The sequence below is a fragment of the Triturus cristatus genome, chromosome 5_2 (assembly GCF_964204655.1).
Source record: "Triturus cristatus chromosome 5_2, aTriCri1.1, whole genome shotgun sequence".
Taxonomy (NCBI): Eukaryota; Metazoa; Chordata; class Amphibia; order Caudata; family Salamandridae; genus Triturus; species Triturus cristatus.
The window spans coordinates 120,112,060-120,126,291 of record NC_140588.1 but is presented as its reverse complement, the minus strand read 5'-3'; the positions used below and the strand labels follow the sequence as shown (position 1 = coordinate 120,126,291).

The 14,232-nt window shown below is 40.7% G+C and overlaps 1 pseudogene; it reads right to left on the bottom strand.

Annotated features, from left to right (window-relative positions):
• Positions 1 to 514: 514 nt before the first annotated feature.
• Positions 515 to 1,145, bottom strand: LOC146822711 (ornithine decarboxylase antizyme 1 pseudogene; annotated as a pseudogene).
• Between the last annotated feature and the right edge of the window lie 13,087 nt (positions 1,146 to 14,232).

Below are 14,232 nucleotides of genomic sequence, written 5' to 3'. Positions count from 1 at the left end.
CCTTTTCCAAAGTGGAGTTGGAGTCACTTTTTCTGCTAAGCGTCATCTCGGTAATTTTGTAGCCATGTCTCCTTCAGACGATATGATTTAAGTGCAGTTGCTGCCATTGCACAAGAAAACCTTAATTTCTATCTTCGATTTTGAAAGCGTGAGAGCTATATTTTAACTCAGGATGAAACTGCAATCTTGCAGGAGGGAGTGAGGGCAAAAGCTCGGACTCCATGAGGCAATCAGGTGTTCTTCCTCATCCTGATACTGAGTTCTTCAATGCTGTTCATTTAGTATTGATAAGCAACCTTCTGGGCTATGATATCACCTTTTGTACAAACACAACATGGAGACAAAAATAATCAGATGATACGCTTTGAAATTCTCAACATCCCCTCCTAAGTGTATACTCTCTGCTCTCGTAACATCACTCATCGGCAACAAATGTAATAGATGATGACAACATTTCCACAATTTCATCTTTACAAATGACTACAGGAAAGCTCTAAAAGTTGCGAAGACTAGTCTAATTTTCTTTCAAAGAGTCTCTGTCAAAGGTGTATTCCATGAAGCACGCATCTGGTCTCTTGGGGACAAGGGGATGACCGGGTCTCACAATAGCAAAGCCCAAAAAGCTGAAGGTATGAAGCAATAGCAGCCCTGTCATCTCTGTTCTTATGGAAACAAATAAAAAATTGGTCATCTTGAAGTTGTTCTTCTGCAAATTCAAGCAGCAGTGCAAAGCTATCTTTACTTCCTTCAGGGAGAGCACCCATTGGTATCTCAATGTACAGGTTGTTTTTACTCAGAACTGGTCCTATTGTTTGAAGCAAGTTCCTCTGTTAAGTTCAGCACGTATTATCTGAATAAAATAGATTAGCTGCAAGATTGTGATCCCACTGAGTATTCCCTTGCCCACCTGGGATCTTCAGGAGTGGGTGAGGGACATCAGGAGCACCACTGAGGCCCCGGACCCAGGTTACTACTGCAGTTGATGGAAACGATGGAACTGTCACTGCTGGTACTGATAATAATCATGATGGGCATCGTTCTTTTATGACCTTCCTTTTCTCTGGCAAAGCAATGGCTATTGAGTATCCGCTGGAGAGAGGATTTCACCATCCGACCTCTCTGGTTTAAAACCAGGAACCTCTTACTCCCTCCCCTCGTTGACTCAAAATGGCTTTTGTCTCATATTTGTTTTCAAAAGGCGGTTCAACATTGGAAAAAGAAAGACAACTAAAGGACTCAGGGGCGGCTCCTCCACAATGGAGTAGGAACATCGCCCCACTGGTTCAGAGCCAGCAGCAAAAAAATAAAACTATATTTCAGTATAGTTTTATTTTTAAGCCGCTGACTCTGCCAGCGTGTACAGAGAGGGGTGGGCTGAGGCATAGGAGGGGGGAGAAGGAGTGCCAGTGCACTCCCTAAGTGCTCATGTGTGTTTGGCCGGCTGCCTCAGGCCGACCACAACTCACATGTGCACTTAGGTTTCTCTAACCTGGCTGTAATGAACAGCAGAGTTAGAGAAACCCCAAAGACTCCCTGACCTGAGTGGAGCATTTTTCTAGCCCACTCAGGCCAAGATTGGACAGGGAATCTGTGACTAGTCTGCAGTGTCTGCTGGGACAAGGATGTCCCAGCACCAAGTTGCGAGACGAAAGACGGCCATCAGCAGGTATGTTTATTTTTTTTAATGTTTATTCTTATTATTCTAATTATGTTCTGCCCTCACCCACGCCCCCCCACCCTCCTCTTTGTGTATGTGGCAGCCGCCACTGAGTCTTACCACAACATCAAAACATTCTAACCACCTGGTTAGTAGTTTTACCTCACCAAATTCAGACGGACAGTAAAATAGCCCATTAAAGTCAAAGTAGCAAATAGGTCAGACAAACTCTGCTGGAGGACAGGTTTGGGCAGGGCTGTAATCAAGATTCCTGTTCAAGTCCATTTTGCGCAATAATAGTATTTAGTGATAAATTTCAAAGTTTATTTCCTCAAGCATTTGGACTAAAGATGGTAGGATGTGACCAGGATATAATAAACCTTTTCTTCATCAAATTGATTTTTCTGCACAGCTATTTCACCAGGAAAGACCACTGCACTGTCTCATTCTTACTTGGATGAGAGGTAACCATATATTTTACAACACCCTCTTTTTCAAGAGAGAGCCTGTTTGAGTTGTAAGAAAAAATAATATCCTCTAAGAATTTGGTCACGGCTGTATTAATACTGTTGTGATTGAAATGTCTAAAGCAGTAGTTCAAATGCAATCTCTGCACTGTGGTTTAAACATTTAAAAGAAAGTTGAAAATGGCAAAACGGGTTTGGTTACTTTGATATCTGAAAAACATTTCATATAAATCAGTGGTCCTTAACCTGTGGCCTGGGAACTTCTGAAGCTCTTGGGGTCTGAGAAGTCTACTCAGGGAGCCTGCAACTGCTTAGAAAATGAAATAATTATAACAGAGTATTGAAGTATATAAATAATGAAACAAAATGTAAAATTTCTAATGTTAAATCATTCTGTAAATGTGAAGGGATTTGAAATTGGAGGATGAAAATTAAACTAATATCCTCAGATTGATTTGTGGGAGCAGTGCAAGTGCATCAAACAGAATATAGTATGAACGATGAGATGCCTCAATTGAATTTAAAATAGCTCCAAACTTACCATTAAAATGAACATTCTTATTTTCTTTTTCATATTTGTGAATTTAGGGCCAGATATCTGTTTAATTTTAGCATGCGCAAACAGGTTAGCAACCAGTTTGCGCATGCTAAAATTGGTATGGCCATGTACTAACACAATTTTGCGAGTCACAAATGAAGTGCGACCACAAAAAAGTGTTTAGAGACTCGCTATTCGAAAGGGGCATTCGCTTCCAAATAACGACTCTCAAACCCATGTACTAATGTTTTACGACCGTAATTGCGGTTGCAAAACACTCACAATTACTACCTACTTTAAGTAGGTGGTAATGCATTCGCATATGGGAAGAGGTCCCCAAGGGACCCCTTCCCCTCTGCAAATGCATGCAAAATTATATTTTAAGGGCAGACAGTGGTCCCATGGAATTGCGACTCGCAAACAAGCGCAAATTGCGAGTTGCAAATTGGTATGGTTGTACATCTGGCCCCAAATGAACTATTTGCACTTTTATGACTAATTCCTTTTAATCAAATACATTTGATTGAATTCAACTATTATATTAAACTATTATATGAAACTATTTCATCCTTTGTGTAGTTGTTTGAAGAATGCTTGTTTCTGTAGTGTTTGTGTATTGTTTAGTGGTTCAAATAATCAAAAATGTTTAGGCAAGGGTCATCGCTTCCAGAAATGACTCAGTGGGGGTGCCCAAATTCTAAGTGACTCAGGGAGGGTCCCCAGGTTCCAGTAATGATTAAGTGGGTGTCCACAGAAGTCAAAAGGTTAAGAACCACTGATGTAAAAAGTAATGGAGGTGGTAAAAAGGTATGCAGCCTGCATAGTGATCAACGCACAACAGTGAATGGGTGAAACAATTGCAGAAAGACTTAAAACAAAACTCGATATTCAACAAAGGATGTTACAATTGTATGTACAATTTCTACAGCTATTCTTATTCTACTAGCAAACTGTAACTACAATGTAGATTACATTTCAATTCAGGGAATTGCTAGAATCTTCCTTAGGTCTTCTACAGCTTTGAAATAAAGTTCATAACACCAAATTGGGTATTAAATGAAGAGTAAAGAAAACAGTAACAAAAATGAATGGGGGTACCTGCAAAAGCATAGCAGAGTTTTATGTAACAGGCTATGGCCATGCCCACTCCTATATTGTATTTGGATGACAGTTTTCATTAGGTGGGCATGTGAGTAGTAGGGGTGTGAGATCTTGCGAAGTACAAATCTTCACAAAGCTTGCAAACTGTATGGCAAAGAGAATGATCCTGATGATGCTTGTAGCCATGCCCTCTCCTCTCAGTAGCCACTTACTGTTTTCCTATCAGGGTCAATATATACAATCTCATTCCCCACTACCTGATGGTCCAATGTGGGAAGTCACGCTGTAGGGGATGAGAGGAATGCAACTGCCATGAGGCACCTATTTTGTTTCTCTCTCTTCCCCTCAGATCTACTAAAAAACTTAATGATAGATGGGAAGTGGTCCCTTTTTCGCAAAGGTTCAATGTTTGCAACTTCGTCAGACTTCAAACACATAAAGTTGCACATAGGTTAGGGTGTACTGCTGAAAGGGGGTCTTTTCTAATCGTTCTGGAACTATTCTAGAGACACATTCTGATGGATCTTTTTGACAGCATGGAAGTATGAAGGGAAGAAAATCATTAAAACACCATCAAATTATTACATCGTTTTCTAGTACATAATACCCAAAGATCAATTAAGTAAGTTAGTTGCATTTATTGCAAGGCCGAACATAAACACACCTCAGCACCAGACTAAAGAAATACAAAGGAAACAGCTTAAAGCCAAATCTACGCACCCAATTCAGACTGTGCAACATAAACAGGAATATTAGCTCAAGAAGGGGGATGCAAGGCATCAAAAAGCAAATGTTCAAATTTCCCTGCATCAAGAGTTGGTGAATGAAAAGCATTTAATTCTTTCCCTACTCCATCACTATGATGACATCCCTACATTAAAGAATAAGTATTTCTATTCAGGAGGAAAGATGTCAGTTGTGAAGTCTTTCTAAGAAGTTTCTCCACCGTTGAGATGGGTCAAGCAGCATAAAGCCAATATCCCAAGAGAAAGAGCTCATTTTGAGATCCTCTCTTTCCCAAGCCAAGGGAAGAATGTGGCCATTATCCCTAATTCCAAAACCAGTTATCCACATGTAAAATTCCCATAGTGCATTTCTCTTACTCTATCCAGACTGGGTACAGCCATGAGCGTACTTTTCTACTATGTTCTCCATTTACATTCTTTGCAACAATTCGTCCTTGGTTCTCATGCCTTCTCCCGTGTGAAACTAACGTGTGTACTTTATCGCCCCCAAGTCATACAGTTGTAACTTCTTCCATCCTTGCCTAGCTGCTAAAACAAAGACATTATTTTGCCTAAAGAATGCTTCTCCACCTGCAATGCAAAACACGAGAAAGAACAGCTTCCACAGTGCACATGAATTTCAGAACAATAATTCTAAGCGATAGTTTGCCAGAGGTTTGCATTATAGGCTTACAGCTTTAGCTAACATAAGAACACATCATTTAAACATCATGAATTGTATAAATATATTTCATTTCAACTAACACCATTACCAGTTTATTGAAAGTATTATTAGTAAACACATCTAGTACATGCGTGATATTAAACTCCACAACACGATTTCTTCATGTTAGCAATTTCTGTCAGTTACATTTATTCCCTATGTTAACTCTTCATGCTACTTGTCAGCATACTGAAATATGTCACGTAGATACATTAACACAGTTCACAATTCTAACACTTACAAGTACACAAGCCACACATATATACGAGTAAGCCCTATAAGTGATTATGATGCAGCCCTACAAAGTGGTAAAATGAAATGCAAAATTGACGCTCTATCACTGCCAACTCACTTACTCAGGTTAACATCCAGAACTTGCTGAAATCTGCTATTTTACATATATAAAACTGCTCTTTTTATTGGGGATACTTTTTTTTAAGATTATACGTTAAATTGTATACATTTCTCATAACTTATGCAACTGTATGACCATTTCCATATTTTAAAGTGATAGGTGTAACCTCAAGGTTTTTAATGCTGTTTTTACATACAAACTTCCTATAATAACCACATAAAATTACCAAAGATCTACATGTCTCATTTCTAATTCTGATGAGAGCAATATGTTTAGTAATATGCATACGCCTCATAATTTGCTTGAACTTGGCCATCTTCTTTTACAATCTCGTGGCCTTCAGCATCAAGGATACATGCATTTTTTTAGAGGTAGCCTTGCTTTATAGGCAGAAAGACAAAGAAATCATTTTATTTATAACAGAAATGTCAGCAGTTTACAAGGTTACAAGCCATTTCCAAATTTATGTTCAAACATATAGCAGCCTCTTCAATTGCCCATTTTCCAGATGACACCCTTCATAATTTCTGGGGAAGCTGCAGCACCTCCAGCACCCTTAATTCCAACGAAACTGGGATTGTCTCAGATCGGGTAGAATTTTGCTCAAATGTTAAGTGGCAGGGGTAAATAAAGTTATTAGAAAGAGAGGGTGGGGGAATTTGATGACTGAATCAAACAATACTGTCTACATAGAAATGTTTTTTTAAAAAGGAAAGCACAACCTAGTACAAGGAAGAATGCCTTTTGTAAGGAATAAACATCATACAAGACTGATCTACAACAAGGGGCTAGCTAACATCTGCCCAGTCTCTCTGATAAACGTACAAGCTGCTATTTACACTAAGCTCATCCTGCTGCACTGGTAGGTAATATTAAACAACTTTTCAGGCTGCTTTTCCTTTTAATGGAATATAGCCATTTACTGATATGTATATTGGTTACTGCTTTTGTAGAGCTGAAGACATCCTTTTATGTAATTAGTTAGCATACTTTATAGCATGAGTTATCAGAAAGGGACGTACCCACACATTTTCTTGCTGCAATTAAAGCACTTTGGGGCATATGCATGAACATTGCGATTTGCGATTCCCAAATTGCGAATTTAACCGAATCGCAATTTGAGTATCGCAAATTGAAATGCATTAAAAATGGCTATTTTTTTGCGGGTCGCAATTAGAAATTCCCATAATAGAATTCAGCATGATGATGTCAGAATCAGGAAGTGACCACGCCCATGATGTTACGTGTGTGCTGAGAGTGAGGAGGAGAAACACCACAGAAGGAGTGCAAAAGGGAAATGAAATTTAGTGAAAAGGAGTTGTAGATACTGATAGAAGAATTGGTGAGAAGCCATGAAAAACTATTTGGGAAAAAGTCGCTGCAGGTCCCAGAGTATGAAAAACGAAAATTATGGCTGGGAATGAAAAAAAAAAAAAAAATGCAGTGGGAGTTTCTCAGCGAAGCATTTCGGATTTGCGCAAAAAGTGGTATGACATGCCAGGTCGTGCCCAAAAAAGGGTTGCAAAAAGGCATGCTGAAGCCAAAAAAACTGGAGGCGGGCCTTGCACCCAAACATCACCCACAGCTATGGAGGACCTTATGGAGTCCTCCCTGCATCCAGAGGCAGTTGTTGGAGTGACTACAATAGATTCCTCAGCACCACCCAGTACCTCCCAAGGTAAGATGCATGCAAATCAACATCCAAATTTTAGTTTTAACAACCAAACTGCGTAAGTCTGATCTGGCTCAGTGTAGAACATAGTATTCCAGACCATGTTTTACTCGTAACACACATATGCATTTAGGGAATTGCAGTCAGCAAATCCACAGTGGAAGGCTGGTGGGTAGCAAAACAGAATAGTTTCAATCAATTGTGACACACGAGTCAGTCTCCACACACTGCATGTGTCAAAAAACTTTATTTTACAATACAATGGACAAAAGTGAAAACATGTTCAAATATGCTAACTAGTTCTGCACTGTTCAATTTCACAGATGCACCTGAGCAGGAGTCAGAGGACAGTGAAGGACACGCACCCCCAGAGAGTGAGTCTCAGTCAGGAGAAGAAAGACGCGGGATCACAGTGACCCCTTTGCCTGCACTTGAAACAGGGGATTAGGGACATCCTGAGCCTACAACGGCACAGCCTGTGAATACACCCACAGCAAGACAATGTGTACAACTGCAACGTAGCAACATGAGAATCAGAAGACACAGGGCAGCTGCAATGATGAGACCTGACGAAGGCAAGAGTTCCACCACCTATGCTGGTCTAGAGAATGCCATGTTAAGGGTACACTGCCTGCAAGTAAAACACATGCGGTTAATGCAGGCAAACCTTTCCACTCTTGCAAGCAACATGGTGGAAATGAGTGACAGTATCAAGCATCTCACTACAACTGTGCTGGAAGGTCTCAGGGAAAGCAATGAACAATTTGGTGAGATTGTTGCACTCAGGGACCTATGCAAAGTGTTGAAAGATGATCAGGTGTCCCATCGCAAAAGACACCACTAATTTCTTGGATGCTTGGATGGGTACACTAGGGCCTTCAACTGGCTTAGCACAACAACTGCACAACTATCCTGATGTGCAATAAGTATGCAGTTGAAAATGAACCATTGCTGCGAAGATGTTGCCAGGGGACTGATCCAAGTCACAAATGCTGTGGAACAGATGCAAACCAATTCTGTTGCTGCCAGTAGTGTCATAGGTGGGGGGGACAGTGAGGATGCCTCCAGCTGGAGTAGCAACTGAACACCAGCTCTCAAAGGGATGAGTCTGAGCACCCAGAACGGGCAGTGGGAGTGCGAGGATGCAAGAAATAGTATGGACATGTCCCCAGGATTTGTTTTTGGTGAAGCAACCAGAAACTATATTTGTCGGGACTGATGTACCATGACAAACATTTATGTCTACACATCATCATTTTTAGGCCTCGCATGTGTGCAATAACACTACTGTTTTATTTTGGGTTAAATAAATCTAGCTGTAAAAGTAACAATGTTGTGTTGGATTTGATAAATACCCACCTCAAAAATAATTCTGTGTAATTTCTGCACGCCGCTGTCTTCCTTCAGCTGCCCTTGATGTACTTCCTGCTTGTTGTAGTTGTAATGTCTCCTCATTCTCGTTGCGTTTACTATCTGATAGTTCAAGTGGTACACCTCTGGCAGTTGCTATATTATGCAACATGGCACAAGTGGCGACTATTTTACAGCAGGTGCCTGGCCTGTACTGCAATGCACCGCCTGTTTTATGTAGCCAGCAAAATCGACTTTTCAGCTGTACAAAGGTCCTCTAAATCACATTGTGCGTCCTGTGTGGTGCATTGAACCGTTGTTCACCTGGTGTACTTGGATTCAGTTATGTGTTATGATGAATAGGCACACAGCATATGCGCTGTCACCTACAGAGAAACAACCAATAGATTAGTCACTGCTATGTCTCACACAGAAAAGATTATCTGCATAAGAGAGTGACATGTGTTTACCAAGCAGAAATCCTTCACCAAATTCACCTCCAAGAGACATGTATGTATGCCGCTGTGCCTGAAGATGTAGGAATCATGCATACTCCCTTTTAGTTTCAAATAATTCCTGTGAGGTATTTGAGAATCTTATGTGGTGGTGCATCCTCAGCAACATAGCGTCCAGGAACGCGTTAAAAGAATTGCAATAGTGAACTTTGGGATACACCTCCAGCTGCAGCTATTACCCCCTGGAAGCTACCTGACACTAGGAAGTGCAGGGAACACAGGACCTGCACATGGGTGGGGATGGCATGTGTCCTGTGAGACTGACACTGCAGTAGTGGGTCTAATTCTGAAATCAGATCATGTATCATTGCTGCATTTAATCTCTCTCTACACCAACGGAGTAACTGAAAATGTGCCCCTGTATCCCTCTTCTCCTCTCTGCTGCTGCGCTTAGCCTCATCCTCCTCGCCATGACGTAGAGTGCTGCCATTGTGAAATATTCTGAGGCCTTCTGGACCTGTTTAAATATTATTCCAAATGTTTCCCAACTGATTTGATTGTTTTCACCTGGTTACCACCTAGTATGATTTGGTGGTATTTTGCGATTGCAAATGGCGATTCTTTACCTATTCGCAATTTGCAATTTTTCTCCATAGTTTTGCGGCTTTGAAATAGCGATTCGCAAATAAGGATTCGCAGTTTTTGAAATCGCAAAATAGGGAATCGCAAAAAAATGTGAATACCTGGGAAATTCTTTGATTGTGCTTGATGCATTGTTTATTGCTATTTTGAGATCGCAAACGCCTGTTTTTTGCGCATCGTACTGTTTGCGATCGCAAAATAGCTTGATCCATCTGGCCCTTTATCCCTAAGTCTGCTGTGGCCCAATTGGTTCCTGTCAAGAGTGGCACAGTGGGTGAAAACCTATGGCCTGGATTTAGACCCCACTGATTCCCAGTGGTGGAGACTAATTCAAGCATTCTTTCTGCCACTTTGTTGTTTCATGTGTCTTTTATTCTGCCTACAGTGTAGCTATCTTAGCCTTTGGCTTTGAATTGTTCTATTACTTTGTGATTGGATCAGACTTCAAATGATTAGCATCAGGAATTAAATATTTTATTGGAAAAGTATACTCATACTAACAAAAATAGTTCACTCTAGTTAGGTTAAAGCAGTGTTATGAGAGAATCTCTGGTTAAGCCTTAGTAGATATGGCACAAACAGCAGGCGGACCCCTAGAGAAGTGCACATTGAGTTCAGGAAGCAACATGAATTTTAGAGTTAAAAAGACACCATAGCATTTGCAAAACAATTTAGAAACATAGAAAAAAATTAATGAGTAAAAAGAAACCAATAGCATTAAAGTAGATAAAGGCAAAGCACATATATGGATCTTTAAAGTTTAAAGGCAAAAAGCACCAAGAAAAAGTAATGCACCAATCGAAAACAAACATTTATGTTGCACTGGCAATGCACAATTTCGGACTTCTAAAATGGTAGTCAAAGTCCTCTAGCCAAGTAAGGTTCAAACCTGTGGGTGGTGACAGTCCCTCAAATTTGGCAATGTCTTCATTGAGCACATGCTTTAGGCATTGGTTTTGGATCCAGAACCTCTGAGCCGGACAAACCTGCATTTCATAGCTGCTGAGGTTTGTTTATGGATCAGATAAATTTGCCACCTTGCCCTGGTTCAAGATTTTACCTTCAGTCATTTTTTAAGAAGTTGAAATCTTTCAGCGGTCAAGAATAGAAACTCTGTCTGGCATGGCTCCATGAGGATGGATAGTTTTACTTTCAACACACAATAACAAAGGGATGAGAGGTATAAACCATCCCTAATCCTCTCAAATACATTACTCACACACACACAAAGGGAAAGTGTTTGACATATCAACATTTTCAGGGAAGAGACCCTATATGGGAACCCCTATGGTTTGTACAAATTGCTCTCACTAACTAAATAGTGGCATGATTTATCATAGGGCCGCTAACCTACCCTGGCACAGACCAACACTTATGGTGTGGCACAGTGTTTTTAAATTAGGGAGGGGTCCACTATGCAGAAAAACATTCAAACTGAATAAGATGGTGCCCTCTCAATTTAATTATAGTGCCCCCTTGCCAGAAATAAAATGAAGACATGGTGTACCCGGGAAACTATGTTTCTGTCACACTCTCTACTAATACTGACATGTTTCAGCCATTAAACTGCCCTTCTGTGTCAATGGCTTTCCTCAGGATATAGGGCCAGATGTACAACCAGCAAAATTGCGTCTCGCAAATTTCGACTCATTCGCAAGTAGCAATTGGCGAGGTGCAATTTGCCATGTACAACAGTGTATTTAACACTGTTTGCGATTCCCAATGGGGTCGCAAATTGTGAGGCTCATTAATATTAATGAGGATTTCGCTATTTGCGAACCCATTGTGAATCACAGGCCCTCCCAGGTGTTGTGGCCTGCTGGGCTCAGCAGACCACCATATCTGGGACTGCTTTTAAATAAATCAGTTTTTTTTAAAAATGCAGCCCATTTTCCTTAAAGGAAAATGGGAAGCATTTTAAAAAAAAGAAAATGCCTGCCTGCCCTTAAAAAATATTTTAGTCACAAAGCGGAGACCGCTTTCAAATCGCGACTGCATTACCACCCTCTTGAAGAGGGTGTTTTGCGACCGCAATTGCAGACACAAAACATTCGTAAATTGTTTTGCGGACGCAATTAGGAAGGCAACGCCCCTTCCTAATTGCGACTCGCAGTTCCTAAATAGCGAGTTGAAAATAAATTACAACTCGCTATTTAGGAATTGTACATGGCCCTGGGCCATTTTGCATGTGCAAACTGGTCACAAACCCTATGTCAAACACTATGAGTCCACACTTGCCAATTGTTGAAACACTGCTGGAAATTTCCTACAAAAATAATACAATTAGAGTACAGTAGAGTAGAGGACTTCCCTGAGTCCATATCACTATTCACTATATCAGACCCATCTAATCATAAACACCCAACATTCCGCCAATCACTATATGTGAGAAGTGAAAGGAACACACTATCAATCCTTGAAATATAAAAAAGAGTCTTTTCCAGAGTTTCATTGTTATTATTCCCAACCCGGGGTAAGAGTGGGAACGTTGTCCTATAGTCACACTCTGCACAAATATGTGGAAGATTAATCAGGTAAAAGATAGAATGTTTTAAGCAAACTAAAGAAAATAGTAAATTCTTCAATCGCCTAGCACACACTCTGTTCACACTTCCTTTGTAAAATGAAAACTACTGACGAACCCGGAAAAAACAGAGAATGTGAGCCAGCTTGCGAACCACAACGGGTATTATCCATTCCTCGGGGTTCTGGATGTCGGGTTGAACCAGGTGCCATACAGACGTCTGGCTTTTGCATACATGGGACTACAAGCCACCGCCCCCCGCTAGGATCCATGGTGTAAGGTGTCCTTACATCACATAATCTCAGTGCTTTCAGAAATTACTGAAGGCATCAGGTTAACCGTAAATTGAGCGGTGTTGTATGTCACAGGTGAGGGTGCACCTTAGTGTGTGCATACCCCTGTGGCATTTTTGTCCTGAAGAAAGCCTCGCTACGGGCATTAAGAGGCTGAAACATGTAGACCACTATTTGCACCACCAATTTGGGATGTGACTGGTCAATTTAACCAGCTTGATACATCCACCTCACTTTGTTTTAATCTTGCCTTACTTTTCCACCAATAAAACTTTTGGGACAAGTAAAGGCAGTTTTAACCTTTGCACTCTCACTGACTGCACTCCCACATGAAAAATGTAAAACCTGCTCCGCTGTAATCAGGTGTCTTAACACACCAGAGAGGCACTCAGCCTCTCTGGTGGGAACCCAATGATGAAGCATGTCACCAACCAGGTTGGTGAGTGAGGGTTTTTCTAAAAACGGGAGTGACTCCTTAGGCAAGCTCCCCTTTGTTCTGGAATCACTTTTCTGTTGATTGTTTGCAATTCTAATACTAAGGAGACCAAGAGTGGCTCCACTTATATTCCCTTTTTCTCTTGCTGATTCGCTATATTATCCATACACACTCAAAGGCTCTCTATGTCCATTGAATATTGGAACCACCGTCGGGCTCTTACTTCATCAAGGTAAGACATCTGTAACTCAGACCACTCTTTACCCTCCGATGATCATAATCATAATACCACGGATCCATTTTAACTCTGGGTTTCCTGCCTCTTCCTGTCACCTAACTCAACACATTGCTTGTAAGCATAGGAACGTCCGTATTCTATGCTGCACAATCCACCCACCATCTTGTTAGTAGTGAATACTAGCCAAAGTTGGAATTCTGCTGGACTATACCATTCTAAAAAAGTAAATTTAATAATTCTGGGTGTTGCATAACTACTTTAACTTGATTTAATCCTGGCTATCCTTGTTGTTAAACACAATAAGATGATGGACGAAGTGCTGAAACTTTTCAGGCACTCAACCCCCAGTCACTATTAGATCTGTGTTAAATCCATCATCGCTCTTTTGCTCACTTCGCCACCCCATTTCAAACCTAGCCTAATGCAAATCAGTCTTGACCCTGTTCCTCATGGGTAACACCCCTCATAAGCCAAGCTAGCTTGAATCCACTGGCAAAGGGAACATGAGACCCATTTCTGGGCATACCCTGCCAACTTAGGGCAAACATAGCAAACTGGTGTTACTCAAAAAGTCGTGATTCAGCTTAGTCAAAGTCAGCCTACCTATGGAAGTCCTCTTTTTATGTTTCCGTGGACTTGACTTCTATTCTGTGGTTCTGGTGTATTACCTAACAGGTCATTCTTACATATTAAACCTTACCGAAGGATTGGGACGAACTATCTTCACTCACCATTTTGCAGGTGCTAATATTATGTTATTAAAAAAATTCTTAACTGCTTATTAGTGTTATTTGTTCTCAAAAAGACTGATGCTAATAATCTGTAGATGGTACAAAAATATCTTATGCCAGACTCACCACTGGATGCAATTGAGATAGTACCAATGGATTGCATAATTTAATCGCCTATCACTATTGTTCAAACCTATGGACCCATATTCGTTCACGCAAGCCCAAAAAAGTCCTTACATCACTCACAGTATTTGGAATGAATGGTTTATCAATCACTAACCAGTTCAGATCCTTTTTGGAGTGCTTCATGTCAAAGAAATGTAA